At 33.2% G+C, this 17,661-nt stretch overlaps 1 long non-coding RNA gene across 1 annotated transcript; it reads left to right on the forward strand.

The window, feature by feature from the left end:
- The first annotated feature begins 7,131 nt into the window (after window positions 1–7,131).
- On the forward strand, window positions 7,132–10,510 carry LOC140885190 (uncharacterized). Its single transcript, XR_012150832.1, has 3 exons — window positions 7,132–7,715; window positions 9,334–9,492; window positions 9,728–10,510. It is a non-coding gene; the product is annotated as an uncharacterized lncRNA (long non-coding RNA).
- The last annotated feature ends 7,151 nt before the right edge of the window (window positions 10,511–17,661 follow it).

Raw genomic sequence — 17,661 nt, forward strand, 5'->3', positions numbered from 1 at the left:
ACTGCTACAGTGCATTTAGTTTGGGTAGTTCATGCATTAAACCAAAACTGATCCTCAACAAATAATCACTCGATCCCAACAAGTGGTATTAAGAGCAGTTTAGTAAATAAACAATCTTATCAGGTGGTATCAGAGCAAGGTTTCTTCTCTTCTCTGAACTTATTTCTAAATGGCTACTTTGAGTGAGATCGCCAAGGGCTTCTAGTAAACCACTGTGAAAAACTGCACTTCCAAGAGTGTTGAATCATGTTCTACGACTAAGAATCTCTGGCATCAGTTTATCAAGCTAAGCGATGAAGTGACAAAGACCGAAGAGAACATGAGTTCCTTGATTGAACTTATTGAAGAACCCATTGAAGAACCCTGTTGCTCAGATAGATTTCCAAGCTTCATTGATGAAGATAAAGTTAGTTGACTCATGGACCATGATGATCAATCTTCTATCAATGAACAGACATCCAAACAGCCTTCTACTAGTAGACATGTATTTGAATTTAACTCAAATGAATTTACACAAGAAGAGTTAGTCAATGCACTGCACGAAATGAGTGATGAGTACCAGAGACTGTGCTTAGCATTTGAGGAAGTCAAAGAAAAAGCAAAATGATTTGCCAGACACCTCAACTGAGCCCAGCTGGGAATAGTCAATTGAGAAAATCAGTTTAGAGGCAGAGATTTCTAAGCTCAAGACTGAAAATGACAAGCTACAAGTTGAAGGTCAGTAGTTAAAATCAGAAAATCTGAAGCTAAGTGAACTGATCCAAACTTGGAATAAGTCCTCAGTTTTTCTAACTGAGTTGCACGAGTAACAAAAGCCTGTTGGAGAAAAGAATGGTCTCGACTTTGTTAACAATGACTACATTGTTGAGTTGGTACTAAACCAAAACTGGATATGTGCAAAGGCAAGTATATTCACTTTGTTAAATCCATTTTGGTACATGAACAGATTAATCTTGCCCCACAAAATGATAAATCTGTTGAAACTTTTAAAAATTGTTGGAAGTTTGGAATTGTATATGTGCCACAGAGCTCTTGTACAAAGAAAAACTGGAATTTCAATCAAGCCACACACATCTTAATGACTAGAAAACACAACCGCAGACCCTATGAAAAGCTTGTTCAAAGAAGATATAGGCAAACTTATGATGCGGGAAGGTTGAAACAACATGTTAGATATATAAGACACAACACCCACAATCTAATGCATACTATCATCCACACAAACAGAGGCATCAGTCACACACAGCTGTTTATGCACAACCGAATTGGAAAACTGCTAGTGATCGACCAGTTATGTTGATCCAAGTACGGATTCCTAAAGGACTAATTCATCGAGGACCCAAGAAGACCTGGGTACCATAGTCTAGTTTGATTTTGTGCTTGTAGGTGACAAGAACTGATGAATTCAAGAAATCAGTTTGGCATATGTAAAACTGATCAACTATGGAGACAAACTGATACCCCACCCTGAACTGAAGAATAGATTATTATGATTCATCAGTTCTGAAACCCGAGTGAAGCATAAAGACTAAACAGACACAACTTCGACAAGAAGAATCAGTCGACGACTAGAAAATCAATCTACAGAAGATCAATAAGATGTCAATCTTTTGGGGAGAACATTATACTATCAAAAAGGGAAATTATCAAAGAAAGGAAATTGCTAGCAGCTGGAAAAGCAAAAACCAAACATCAACTGTAAAGCAGTTTAACATCAAATGATTCAAGTTCGTAAAGACTTCAAGATCAGAGATTGCCCGAAGATGAAGTTACATGCTAAGTTTTATCAACACCAAAAAGGGAAAAATTATTGGAATATGCTTAGTTTCGGTGTTGAAAAAACTATATATACGAATTATCGAGGTAAACTGTTTCTGTCCAAGAGCCGAACTGAAGAAGCTACCTAAACTGAGTTGACTTTGACCAAAGTCAAACTGAAGTCATAAATCTGTCAAGACAACTCAATTAAGTATATCTAAGTAAATTGCATTCAGTTTAGGGAACTAAACTGAATCACTGTTCAAGTCAGCCAAATTGTTCCAGCGAGCCAAACTAAATTATCAAGACTGGACAGTTGCAAGACTGAACCATCCGAGACTGCATAAACGAGACTGAATTCCAGATAACAGCCAATCTCTTGTGGATAAAGTTTCCCGTACACAAGCTGACGCCTCAAAGCTACAGAAGGACAAATTACCTTCATAATGGTATTGTACTATCGCAATACGTATGCAATTTGAATTAAAGAGTCGTTTTAATCCATCCCTATATAAAGGAGATGAAGATCAGTGACACAATATAGAATAACATAGATATAGAGGGTGGTGATATACGCGTGAGACTTATAGAAGATAAAATTACACAGCAAACTTACATCCGCATTCAAAAAGTCTCAACTGGAGTAAACTGATAAAGCACACGTATATCGTTACATTCAATTAAGTGAAGGATCACTTTGTGCATATGTAATTGAGTTGTAAACATTGTAATAGATCAGTTTAGTGAACTATAAAACACTAATGTTGTAACAAGAATCGGTTGAGGGCTGAGTTCTTGAGATTAAGTCTAGGAGTTCTGATATAGACAGTTGGGTAAGCCCTAGTCTTGGATCGGGCTATTGCAAAGTATTGTAATAGTCAAAGTCTTCTAGAGTGAGTCATTCCGAGGTAGAAGAAGGGGTGACGACGTAGGAGATGTAGCATTGAACATCCATAAATAAACACTCACGTATCTTACTTTACAGTTTCATTCACATTTTAGTAAAGCATACTCACTCACTCACAGCCGTCTAGTCATTTGATTATAGTTTTAATATGTTAGTTGGCATCATTCCGCACATAATATTTATTTGCCAATTAATATATACATACGAGAAAGAAGCAGTTCAGTTGACCAACTTCAACTGAACTCAGTTTAGCACTTTGAGGAATCAACTGCTACAGTGCATTCAGTTTGGGTAGTTCATGCATGGACCCAAAACTGATCCTCAACAATTGATGACTCGATCCCAACAACTTGTATTAAGAGCAGTTTAGTAAATAAACAATCCTATAAAAAAATATCTTCACCAAATATCTCAAGCATCTATAAACAAAGAATAAAGTTGACAATACACAATGTAAAATTTTGACCTAGATTCACACTTTTATAATAGGTATATAGATATTAGATAGATTAGATATTAGATCATTTGAAACTTATTAAAAATAAAATTTAAATCATCAAAATTTGGGCAAAACCCCATGGTAAACTTTATTTTTTATCGATTCTTAAAAATCATTTAATAACAATATGGTTTTTTATTTTATTAAAAAAAACTCCTATATCATTATAAAAAAAATATACGGATATTTACATAAACTAGTAATAAGTACGTGCGCTGCACGTGAATAATATACGAAGGAAAACCGACGAAAATAAGCAAATTATATGAAAAGGATCATTTATATAATACTACTAATGTCAAAATAAACCAGTATCTCTGGAAAAAAGATATTTATATAATACTACTAATGCCAAAAAAAACTAATAAATATTTTTTCCTTTTTCACATTAAGCACTTTAACTTGTACTCTCTTCCTTTGATTCGGTATTCGTCTTGTTCTTTGAGTAAATGCAGCTATTTTCTCGTCATCTTCGATTTCAAGTATTTCATCTGTAGGTTGTTTTGATACAACGCATCATCTTCCTTATTTGTATTTTTCAGTGAATCTCTTTTTTTCCCCCTTTTTTTTCCTTTTGCGATTCTGGCAACTGGTAATTGGCATCTTTTGCTTCCTAGCCATTTTTGTGTCTATTTTTGACAATGGTAGTTGGAAGCCTTCCACTACTATAGACATGGTCTTTTTCTAGTTCATGAATGTCTTGATCCATCTTGAAAAGAAACACATGTTGTTCCTTGATTGTGTTGTCAACAATAATGGAAAATTTTGTTTCATCCGGCTCTTGTTATTATATTATGAAATTTAAATGGACAGTTTAACAAACAACGAAGTTGGTATCTTGGCATTTGAATTTGCAGCTACAATTATGTATTCCTTCACTGAGCAACCAATAAAATCCGTAGCAACATCTTCAAATAATGTAAGCCTTGTTGATATGTCATTATCTTGCATGATCATTTTTTAACGATACCTACAGAGAATCACTTGGCATTAAACTGTAATTAGATATTTCTCAACATCATACAACATATGAGAATATTCTTTTACCTTTGCAAAACTTGAACAGGTTGCTTTGTGCAATTTTCACAACTGATTCCATTAGTTGTTTTGTTGATTGCTTTGTGACAATTGGTGCATGCAGTGGCGGAGCCACATATAGGTTGCACAATTTTTTTTTTGGAATTTTTAATATATTAATTTTCAATAATTTTGGATTAATTTGATATTAGTCCGGGTAGCTCGATTCAAAAAATTAAAGTATTGGATGGTTTAAAATTCTAGCCCGGATAGATTGATATTTCTGGCTCCGCCATTGGGTGCATGCATCATACCATGGGTTTGTTTTGTTTTTAATCTCACATATAATTTCCTTAAAACAGTAAAACATGTCCTGTGAAAAAGAATAAAACTTTGAATATATTATGTGGATGACATGAATTCATTTATGAAAATAGTTAATTTATTTATATTTATATTATATTTCATAGCATTACCTTACGTAAATATATTTGTGAAACCATAAAAAAGTTTAATATTGTTTGTACCTGTTTCAAATAATTATTTTTATCCACCAATTGCTCTAATTTGATTTTCTCGCATTCTTTGATTGTTTTTTCCGCCCACAGTGTATTCAAACTCTGTTTCCCCACAATATTTTCCAACCTATACCAGAAAAATTTTGTTTAGTGTAGCAGAAAATAAATTTTAGTGCAAAAAGGAACAATGATTTTGTACGTACCATAAGTTTATTTTTCTGTTTCGCCGCAGTTTGGGTTTTGTATCATTCCGGTTGTAAATGTTGACTGCAATTGAGGAATTCCTTGATTATTAAGAAGAGAGTGACCCAAATTATTCTTGAACATTACAGATTAAATGAAAAAATAAAATTTACGACAATACCATGATAGATACTCATTTTAAGATATATTGCAGAAGGCCACGATTAAGTTTTGAATACAATTTTCTTCTAGAAGTTGTCCTTCATTCAGTGAGAGATCATCTCATAAGTTTATTGAGATCATTTGTAACCTGCAATAAATAATTTTTTGAAATAATTGTCCAATTAGGTGATTAAATTTTACGAACTTACATTGTGTTCATCAGAATTACTTAAATTTTACATACATTGTGTTCATCAGATTTACTTCTCTTCTGTAACCAAAATTGATCTTGTCTTTTCTTTCAAAACGGATAATTTTTCGGACTTTTCTCAAAATGTCAATAACATCTGTACAAAACGAGATTGACTTTAAACAAATTCATCATGTTTCTCATATATTAAAATGAATTGCAGCAACATTACCATGTTCGTTATCAGTGGCTTAATTTGCTTTCACATATGCAAACTCTTTAAAGTCGAAGTTCAACCTTTGAAATGTTATTTGTGGTTGTGTCTCGTTGATGGTTGTCCCTTTGTGCAGCAACAATTCAATGTTTTTATTCACATTTGGGTACTTATTATTTATCGGTTGGACAATCGGGTTTTCGATGATATATAAGAGTCTCGTTCACCTTCATTTGATCTTGAAATAGTTCAATAATGTTTGAAAACATTATATATGAATCATTGTACCCTTTGAATAGGAATCACAAGCAAACAAGCAAATTTAGTCCATTAAGTTAATACAGCTAATAAGTAGAATATGATATTTTTCTATACATGCATTTTTGCACGTGAAGAATATGCAGAACAATTTTTTAAGAGAATGTCAGGAAATTTTTTGCATGAATTTTTTTTTTCTATTATTCATTTGAAAACTTACTTCTTCATCCATGAAAATCATCTTTCGGATTGTTGTTGGACCTTGTATTATGGAGGTTTGATTTTCTTGTCGAAGAACCACTACTTTAATCCTGACATTTTTTCTGCTCTGGTTGAAGTGAATTGATAGACACAAAAACATAATTATTCATTTTCATGGTGACAAGAAAACGTCCAGATTCTGGGTTTTTTCCCAGAGTCAAATTCGGGAATAACTTTCGCTAATTTGTGATATTATTATAATATATAATGATTGTGTTTCGATTACTTTATTGTCATCTTTACTATTTCATAAAACATGAGCCTATTAGAAAAACCACTTTTTGGTTTCATGTGTAGCAAGGAGAAATTCCAAAAATAGTGTTGCCATTATTAAATTTAATCAACTATCATTGGGGATAAATTCGGAAGTTTGGTGACTTATTTAACACTGCAAAACCGCCCAACTGTGTAGTGATTAGCGGATTAATTTTAAATTTTAAATTTAAATAACGGATGACGGTGAGAATTTGTAAACGTGATCAAGGGATTATGAGAAATAGGGGGGATTTACAAAAAATAATTTTTAACGTTTTTATTTTGATATCAAATCTATGAGTTTTACAAAAATATAATATTTTCGGATTTTTAGACTTCAATCTTAAACATTATTTATATGAAAATGCTTTAAAAATATAAATACATTATATTTATAATATAATATTTGTTTATTATATTACACACTCAACGTGTCTGTGCATGTCTCATATACTAGTTATTAATAATAGGGTATTGAATATGAATTAGTTGTCCTTTGGATTCGTTCTCACCTTTTCATGATTGATTTGTTTTATTTTGGTTTCGCACCATTTATAATTCCTTTCTTTTAGTTTTACCTGATATTTATTTTAAATTAAATTAAATTATTAAATTAAAAAGCAAAAATAAATGTAAAAAAGTAAGAAAAGAAGCCACCAGTTAGGTTCAATGGAGCAAGACAAAAAAACACCGAACGTGCATCTCTCTTCAATTCGCTGCTTGTCTTTTTCTTCTTTTCAGGTCGGTTAAAGATTTAGACAATTTAGGATCCATATTTGCTTCAATAATAAAAAAAAAAGAATGAATATATATATATATATATATATATATCTATACTCCCTATAAATCTATATCTATACTCCCTATAAATCTAGGGGTTTTATTTGTGTATTTACATTTCTCATCTTGATTTTAATGCCTCGTACTTGGTTTTTACTATGCCCTCCATTTGGTTCATAATAATAATAATATTCTTTATTATCATTATCTCCTAATATTAGACATGATATTAATTGACCGGTGCATTGTTTTCCCTCAAATCAATTCCTTCGTCAGTTGAAATGCTTGCATTGTTTTCCACTCTTTCTTTGTGTCGGTTGAATTGCTTGTCGGTTGAACTGCCTTAACTATTTTCCTTCATTTTTTACTTCTTATCGGTTTTGCCATAATGCTTTGTTTTTCTCATTTTGGTTTTCTCTCCTTCGCCACTTGGCCACCGAAGGCCTGTCTGGGTTCTTCTCCAGTTGGTCTTCTGTTGTTTAATTGTTTCATTGGTAATAATTTTCTTATCTTAGAGTTTGTTATGGGGGTTTTTAGCTAATTATTTAATTTGTTTGTTCTTTTCTAGCATTTTGTTAGTACGTACTATATTGTTTTTCGTTTGTTTCCTCTTTTATTCAGTTTTTGCAGCAATTTGTTAGGCGATGCATCCGCTTCTAGAGATACACCGTGTGCTTCATATGATTAGTCTATGTTTTGTGCTCCTTGCTTTTGTAAGTTGTTTCTCTTCACCAATTGGCTTGCTTGTCTATGGTGGTAAACGTGTCCTATTCCATTTTCTTTTGTGCTTCCCAACTGTTGATTTTTAGTGTTGTTGGCCTGAAGACCGGCTCAATTGTTAATTGAAAGAGATTTGTCTTATATTTTTTTTATTAAAATTAATTAAATTTTATTATAATAATTAGCAACAGTTGCACACGCAAATAAGTGTGTAAAATATGAGATATACATATGAGATAGAATTGAGATGAGCAGTTTTGGGAATATAAGAGGGGATAATTACTTTTAAAATAATGATTTTAGGAGTTAATTCCATTTAAATGCAGTATATATGTTAATTCTACAATTTGCTTTAAGTGTCATACCATATCAATCAGCCCCATGTTTAATTTTTAATGAGATAGAATAGATATTGAAATTTAAATTATCGGTACCTCAACATAAAGACTAATATCAGAATTTCAAAATGTTTATTTATTGAAATTTAACTACTTTGATATCATATTTAGCATGTTGTACCATTCATCAATTTTTTTATTTTATACTTTCCACTTTATTTTCATATTCCCAGATATTTTAACTCATACTGTTGCAATTTAAATTTAATCTGTACGTATTCATACATATTTATTTGTGTCATTAAAATTAAATTTAATTTAAAAATGAACTATGCTTTCAATAAATTACATGCATGATCAACTTGTATTTATTATTTTTGTATGAATTTCATTAACACATGAAAATTAGAAAGAGTTTGACATAGTTTATAAGCTCTCTTAAACAACTTAGAAGGTAAATAATTAGCAAATCTCAGTTCATGATCTATTATGCTCTATCCCCTTACCTTACTGATTAAGTTGCATTTAAAGTGATTCATATGAATTAATTATTCCTTTGACATGGAAACATTTGAGTCTATATATGAATGTTACACTAGAAGCAGTACTCCTTATTTTGTTTTGCATCACATGTTCACATGTTCGCACAAACATCTCACTACAAAATAAAAAATATGAGATTCACTCGTACTTTTTTATTTTACAGTGAGTTGGTCGCGCGAACATAAAATACCAAGAGTTAGCATATATTCGATGCATGAATATGATTTATTTCATATAATGTTTATAAGTAAATTTTTGTTAGATAAAGTTTTCAGTGACTACATGATCCAAATTATTATAATTTGAAGGCAAAATGATTAAATGTTTGTATAAAATATCATTCAAAACTCACAAAATCATTGAGAATATCAAAACAATGATGAAATTCATTTTGATTTCATGATTCGTAAATTTCTTTAAAAAATTCTTTCTAAGAAAAAATAATTACCAAGGATTTAAGTTTGTTAAATTTTCCTAATTAAATTATAATGCTTTTATGATCATTAGGATTTATGTATTAATTTATGTAAAAGACAGTCGATTAAACAAAAAAAATTAGATGACGTTGATCTAGATCTGGATAAATTGATTATATTTTATAATATCCAGTATTTATATTTTGGTTGAATAATAAGAATTGGAATATTTATTTATTGTCAAATATATGAGATTATTTTAATAGATTGATTTATTAAAACTAAGTCCTTCACCCAACTGATTCTTCTCGCAGAAAAGCAGTGATCTTTGACGACAAGGTTTTCATCTCAAAAAATGGCACCGATGATGAGAAGAAGCAGACATTCAAAAGATAAGTCATTTGAAGGAGCTCATGGAGTGAGGACCGAAAATAAATCGGGCACTTTGAAGAAGTCGAAGAAATTGAAAATAGGTGACCTTGTTTTCCATTTTGAAATTGACCACTATATATGATTTGTCTAGAGTAACTGAGAAAAATTATTGTTTAGAGGAATAATTTTGGTCCTCTTCGTATGAATCTTTAATATTCATGTGTTTCAATTATTTTCAGGGTTTTGTTGGTCAAATGTGTTTCTACCATTCTTGTTTGCATATATTGTCGAAATCTTCGCATCATTATTCCTAATTTTTGTATTTATTTTTTACAGTTCCTCAGTTTAAATATTTTATCCCCAATTTGATCTTTGGCGACAAGGTTTTCATCTCAAAAAATGGCACCGATAACGAGCGAAGTAGACATTAAAAAGATAAGTCAGTTGAAGGAGCTCGTGGAGTGAGGAAGGAAAAAAAATCGGGCACTGTGAAGAAGTCGAAGAAATAAAAAATAGGTGAACCCTGTTTTCCATTTTTGAAATCGAACATTATATATGATTTTTCTGGAGTAACTGAGAAAATTTATTGTTTAGAGGAATAATTTTGGTCCTCATTGTATGAATCTTTAATATGTATTATTTGTTTCCATTATTTTTAGGGTTTTGTAGGTCAAATGCGTTGTTACCGTTCTTGTTTGCATATATTTGTCAAAATATTCGCATCATTATTCCTAAGTTTCATATTTATTTTTTACAGTTCATCAGTTTAAATATTTTATTCCCAATTTGTAGGGTTTTGTTCTTGAATTTGTTTTTGAAGTATATCTTCGTGAAGAAGGGTCAATTTTGGTAAATGAATGTTATATTGTTATGAAATTTGATGGTTTTGATTTTTAAAATATATATTCGATAGTGTTATATTGTTGAAGGCAATTGACAAATTTTTGTACATAAGTACCCAATTGTTCCCAAATTTGAAGTTTTGTTCTTTTCATTGCAATATTCTATTATTTTATTTTTATAATGAAAATATTTTGTAATGATTTTGAAATATTAGAAATGACTGACGAGGAGGAAATATGTGATGATGTTGAGTCGATGAAAAGTGGCAAGGTAATATTTACACGATGTTCTCCTGCTTATTGTAAAAATATTATGGAGGAGTTGAAGCTGCTTATAGAAAATGAACAACTGAGTAGAATAAAAGATACTTCAGTTGGTAAATGGATAGACATGTCAGTTTTACCTGTGAGTAGTGGCAGAGTAGACTATCTTTTTAAAAGATTCGATAGCCCTTCATGCTCGTTCATTGTTGGTGGTGATATTTCCATACCTTTCACTTCAAGAGACTTCACCATCGTGCTTGGTTTGCATCATAGAGGGCAAAAAGTTGATTTGGACCTGGAGTTGGAATCAAGCTTCCTGTCTTGACACTTTGGAGGGAAAATAAGCAATACTCACATGATTGTTATCAAAGAGAAGCTTGTTTCACTTGCGAGGAGTAATGTCCAAGTTGACATTGATGATTTTGTTCGAATGTTTATTTTGTTCATATTTAATTATGTAATATTCTCGACTCGTAATTACATTACTCCAAGTTTTATCATTCCTTATATTGATGAACTGAGCACATTTTTTGAGTTTGGTTGGGGAGATGCTGCGTTTCGGTTTTTATACCGAGAATTAGATAATCAAGCAAGTAAACTTTATCTAGATGGTTGCACGGTTGGATTGATGGTGAGTATATATTTATATGAGTTATTGTGCTATTAATTTGTTGAATTTGTTTAATTATATGATTTTTGGCTTAGGCTTTGTTGTATGAGAGAGTGCCATCATTAGCTCTACCAAGTGGTGTCCATATCTTCCCTCGCCTGTTTCGTTTCAGAAAAAACAAGATCCATTTGGATGCTGTGAAAGCTGAAGCGGTTTTTGATGTCATATCTTCAACCAAGGTATCTTCTATATTACTTATCATATTTCAAATGCTGGAGCATTATATATATTTATTTTGGATCAGGTTTTGTCGATATATCCCTTTCCGGAGGAGGAAATCTTTTTGGAGAACAAGGTCATTTGAGTAGAATCCTTTATTTCATGTTTTAGAGAAAAAAAACATTCTTCATTAATTTCCTTATTGTTGTTGTTGCTGCCAGTTTCGAAGGAACAAGGAGGCAGGAGAGGTAATTGTAAACTCGAAAAAACTGTGAATAAACAAATGGCTGAGATTAAAATGTTGAAACAAATTTGTGCACAGTTTAAACGTGAGAGAGTTAGTGCAAAGAGAAAGTTGGTTGATGCGAAATAAAATGTGGTGTTGGAGAAGGAAGTTGGTAGAAAGAGGAAATAAAAGGATGTTGTATTTGACAATAATCTGAGTTCTGATGATGTTGTTGATGGAATCAATGAGACCGACGAGGAAGAGGAGTTGAGTGTGAGACATGACCAAGATGGTAATTTATTTGATTTTGTTGATGTGTCTGTCAAGAATTGTGTTGATTACTCGTTGAAGGAAAAAAAAAATACAGATGACCAAATTGTTATCAGTGAAAGTGTTGGTTTATCTGATAATTTGAATGCAGAAGGTGTGAATGTTCAAGAATTGGATAAGACCAATATTCAGATAATGGTGAATTGAATAAGGGTGAAGATGCATGTGTGACGGATTGGATAAGGTAAAGGGTGTGGCTGATGCCGAGTTTGAGATTAAAAAAGTATAGGTGTTTATGACTTGGGAGATGTAATAGGTGTTGTTGGTGCTGAGCCTGAGGGGGAAAAAATGCAGAAAGTGGTCACATGGGAACGAAAAGGACCGAAGCCGATGGACAGAATTCTTGTACTGAGGATCTGGATGAGATTGATCAATTGTTGGATAATCTTGTAACGAAAGCGGTTAAGAAAAATAATATTTCTGAGGTTGATATTTCAACGACTGCATTAACCAATGTGTTTGAAAGGGATACTGGTGACTATAATTCTGAAAAAAAAATGGTAGGGTGGACGAGAGTGATGATAATTCTTAGAAGGTTGCGAAAAACACTAATTTCCAATCTTCTATCATCGATAATGTTCGAACGAGGGGTGATCGGGTAAAGAAAAGAAAGCCATCAATGTTTTTGACTCCACCCAGTACCACACCAAAGAGGAAAGGCAGGAAAAATGTCTGACTTTGATCGGAACCAACTTTCACCTTGGTTATTTGATTTTGAAGTCCTAATTTTACTTCGTCTTACTAATGTTGAGCATGTTTGTATATTCTGATGTGGGGAGGAAAAGTAATTGATGTTGAGAAGGTTGAACCAAATAATGATTTGAGTAAGGAGTGGACTGGTCAATATCAAGGTAGAACAGATTTCTGTGGACATGAAGAATCCACTGCCGAAGAGAAAAAGTTGTTGACGGATTATCTTTCGAGGGATGACATAGCATATGAATTTCTCACTGAAATCTCGCTCTATTTTCTTATCACTTTTTTAGGATCATTTTTAATACAATAAAATTCATCTATTTTTGTAGTGTCGAGGTTTGACAAGATGAAATTATCCATTTGTCAGGGTTGGTGTTCTGTGGTTTCCTGTTTGGTAAGCTTGTTAGCCATGAAATTATCAATGTTCAAATGTGCATGATGAAAAAATACAGTGTGGATAATGAAAATGAAATATTTTGCATAGACACTTTGGTGCAGGTTAGTAGAAATGTAAAAGCGTGATCGGTGATTTAGTATACATTTGAGTTAGGTTTTTGGTTTTTCATTTTATTTTGTGTTGTTTAACGTAGAGATAAGTGTTTAATCGCCTTGAAAGAGTCGGCAAAAAAATGAAGGTCCAGAACAATGACTACGACTCCTTCTTTGCGGGACTCTCTGCTGCCTCTAAGCATTGTTTGCAGAAAATTAATGGAGATTTGTTCAAGAGATGCAAATACCTCATTTTCCCAATTAATAGCAGAGTGCATTGGTTTCTGCTAGTATTTCACGCAAAAAAAAAAAAGGATATTCAAAATGTGGAATTCAGTTCCTGATTCTTTCAGCTTAGGGGCATGTAGAATTTTGGTGAGCCTACTCGAACTTGTTTCATCCCAAATGGAGTTTTACAAAATAATATAAACAGATTTACGTACTATTGTATTTCCATCAATCACAAAAGCTTACAAAGACAACTAATCAAAGTTGTTTTTTAGAAATCCCCTTTCATGAGATAAAATACTTGCAGCCAGTCAAGCACGGTATGTGTCCATCTTCATTGTATTTTTATATTCCCACATCTCAGCCGAGTCACGGGTTAGACACTCTACCCACATGCATGCAAAAACACCACAATCAAGTGATTCACCTTGATGACGCGTACGTTCTATCAACACAGTAGTTTCGTGGATGACGAACTTTGAACGATGTCTAACCCAACCAATTGAAAAGCGTGCCTTCATAGAAAAACATTATTAAAAGAATCATTCAGACAAACGACATAACATGATCTAACAAAGGCTCACCAAAATTCTACATGCCCCTAAGTTGAAAGAATCAGGAAGTGAATTTCACATTTTGAATATCCCTTCTTTTGCATGAAATACTAGCAGAAACCAATGCACTCTGCTATTAATTGGAAAAATGAGGTATTTGCATCTCTTGAACAAATCTCCATTAATTTTCTGCAAACAATGCTTAGAGGCAGCAAAGAGTCCCGCAAAGAAGGAGTTGTAGTCATTGTTATGGACCTTCATTTTTTGCCGACTCTTTCAAGGCGATTAAACACTTATCTCTACGTTAAACAACACAAAATAACATGAAAAACCAAAAACCTAACTCAAATGTATACTAAATCACCGATCACACTTTTACATTTCTACTAACCTGCACCAGAGTGTCTATGCAAAATATTTCATTTCCATTATCCACACTGTATTTTTCCATCATGCACATTTGAACATTGATAATTTCATGGCTAACAAGCTTACCAAACAGGAAACCACAGAACACCAACCCTGACAAATGGATAATTTCATCTTGCCAAACCTCGGCACTACAAAAATAGATGAATTTTATTGTATTAAAAATGATCCTAAAAAAGTGATAAGAAAATAGAGCGAGATTTCAGTGAGAAATTCATACGCTATGTCATCCCTCGAAATATAATCCGTCAACAACTTTTTCTCTTCGGCAGTGGCTTCTTCATGTCCACAGAAATCTGTTCTACCTTGATATTGACCAGTCCACTCCTTACTCAAATCATTATTTGGTTCAACCTTCTCAACATCAATTACTTTTCCTCCCTACGTCAGAATATACAAACATGCTCAACATCAGTAACACGAAGTAAAATATAGGACTTCAAAATCAAATAACCAAGGTGAAAGTTGGTTCCGATCAAAGTCAAACCTTTTTCCTGTCCTTCCTCTTTGGTGTGGTACTGGGTGGAGTCACAAACATTGATGGCTTTCTTTTCTTTACCCGATCACCCCTCGTTCGAACATTATCGACGATAGAAGATTGGAAATTAGTGTTTTTCGACACCTTCTCAGAATTATCATCACTCTTGTTCACCCCACCACTTTTTTCAGAAGTATAGTCATCAGTATCTCTTTCAAACACATTGGTTAATGTAGTCATTGAAATGTCAACCTCAGAAACATTATTTTCCTTAACCACTTTCGTTATAATATTATCCAACAATTGATCAATCTCATCCAGATCCTCAGTACAAGAATTATGTCCATCAGCTTCGGTACTTTTCGTTCCCATGTGACCACTTTCTGCATTTTTCCCCCTCAGGCTCAACACCAAAAACACCTATTCCATCTCCCAAGTCATCAACACCTATACTTTTTTAATCTCAAACTCGGCACCAGCCACACCCTTTCCCTTATCCAATCCATCACCACATGCATCTTCACCCTTATTCAATTCAACATTATCTGGAATATTGGTCTTATCCAATTCTTGATCATCCACACCTTCTGCATTCAAATTATCAGATAAACCAACACTTTCACTCATAACAATTTGTTCACCATCTGTATTTTTTTCCTTTAACGAGTAATCAACACAATTCTTGACAGACACAACAACAAAATCAAATAAATTACCATCTTGGTCATGTCTCACACTCAACTCCTCTTCCTCATCGGTCTCATTGATTCCATCAGCAACATCATCAGAACTCAGATCATTGTCAACTACACCATCCTTTTATTTCCGTTTTCTACCAACTTCCTTCTCCAACACCACATTTTCTTTCGCATCAACCAGCTTTCTCTTTGCACTAACTCTCTCACGTTTAAACTGTGCACAAATTCGTTTCAACATTTTATACTCAGCCATTTGTTTATTCACAGTTTTTTCGAGTTTACAATTATCTCTCATGAAACGCCTACTACTAATAAATGCGGAAAAACTTTTTTTTTTTTTAAATAATACTATTATACATACATGCCCATACATATATGTATATAAAATAAAATGCTAAATATTAAATAATCTAAAGAAAATATTAAATAAATAAATTCTTAAAAATATTTCATGCATCATTTAAAATCATAAATAATGGTACTGAAAAATATAATATGCGGAATAATACTAAAATAAAACATGTTTTCAATATTCAATCATCATAAACTAAAACTGCGACGGTCACGGGGTCCACTGCTCCGTGATCTCATACGTCCTCACCACCGGTAGGAGCTACATCAAATTCATCATGCTCACCTGCACCATATAAGCGTAGTGAGCCTAGGGGCTCAACACGTCTAATCTTTTATAACAAGGTTAAAAATAATGCATCACATAAATACTAATACATATACCTGTACATGAGCATGCATGGAAATATTTTCATAACATAAATGCTGAATCATAAATCTTACATATATCATAACTTCCTTCATCATATATAACATAATTGAGCAATACATTTAAAAACCTGTAGATGGTCCTATCCATAAGTGTGACGCTCATGTGTCGACTGATCAGTCTCATAAACCAACGTACGATGGCGGTGATAAATCACCTCCTATGGTAGTAAACTACCGAATCATATGGTGGATAACCACCCCTATGGTAGTAAAACTACCGAATCATATGGTGGAAAACCACCCTTATGTCACACATACTTCAATTTCCACCAAAATATTTTATTGCTCGTCATTTACATAATTATAACCATATCATATAAAATTTCATGAATGCATGCACTGAAAATTTGTCCGTAATATATATTTAATTAATTTTTCATAATATACTTAAAATAGACTTCATGCAATAAAATAATTAAATATATATTCCGGACTTATTTATTTTTTCATGGGTTGGTCCAGACTGCTGGTCTCTCTACTAAACCCCTTAACTGACTTGCCTGATAACTAACTTAAAGCCCAAAATTAAATAATTAATTTTAAAAAAATTATAATTTTTACTAAAATAAAATACTTAAATATTATTGGGCTTAAATAAAAATATTTAGGCCCATTATCTAATTAATTCATAAAAATTCATTGACTGGCCCAATAAAATCACTGACTGGCCCAAAAATTCTCATGGGCCCACGAGCCCATAAAAATTATTGGGATAACTTAAAAATAATTTAAAAAGCCCAAATAAAATTATTTGGAAGCCCAACCAATTTTATTTCTAATTAATTGGCCCAAAAACCAATTAAAACATAAAATACTTTAAAATTAAAAAGACTCGAGCCCGGCCCACCTAACCCAGACCCGGACCAACTTAACCAGACCCACTACACTACTGACCCGACCCGGAACCACCCAGAACCCAAAACCCAAACCCCACCCGTAGCCCCTCCCTCAGCCTCTCTCGGCCGCGAGCAGCAGGCCTTCTTGGCCTGCTGCCGGCCAGCTCCTGCCGCCCCTGGCCGGAGCGCCGCCGCCCAGACGTGGACCACGTCTAGGCGGTGCTAACCCACCATGGCTCAACCTGAGCCATGGACCAAGCCCTGAAGCCGAAGGCTTCTTTCACAGAACCCTAGCCTGCGCTATTCTTGAACAACCCGATCCCAGCCCTGAACCAAGTTGACTCCAGCCTGTAGCTCGACCAAGGTTCAATCCCTAGGACCCTAACTCGCCTCTGCCTTGAACCCCCAGCCACTGGACCGACCCATATCAGAAAAACAACGTGAGTCATGGCAAGAAACACAACCACATGCATCAAAATATTCATACAATGCATAAATTCGAAAAGTTCATGCTAACAATCTGAAATAAACCATCATGGTGAGTAGTAGCTTATATGGTGTTCAAACGAAAGAATAGACATGTCTTTG

The sequence above is a fragment of the Henckelia pumila genome, chromosome 2 (assembly GCF_033568475.1).
Source record: "Henckelia pumila isolate YLH828 chromosome 2, ASM3356847v2, whole genome shotgun sequence".
Taxonomy (NCBI): Eukaryota; Viridiplantae; Streptophyta; class Magnoliopsida; order Lamiales; family Gesneriaceae; genus Henckelia; species Henckelia pumila.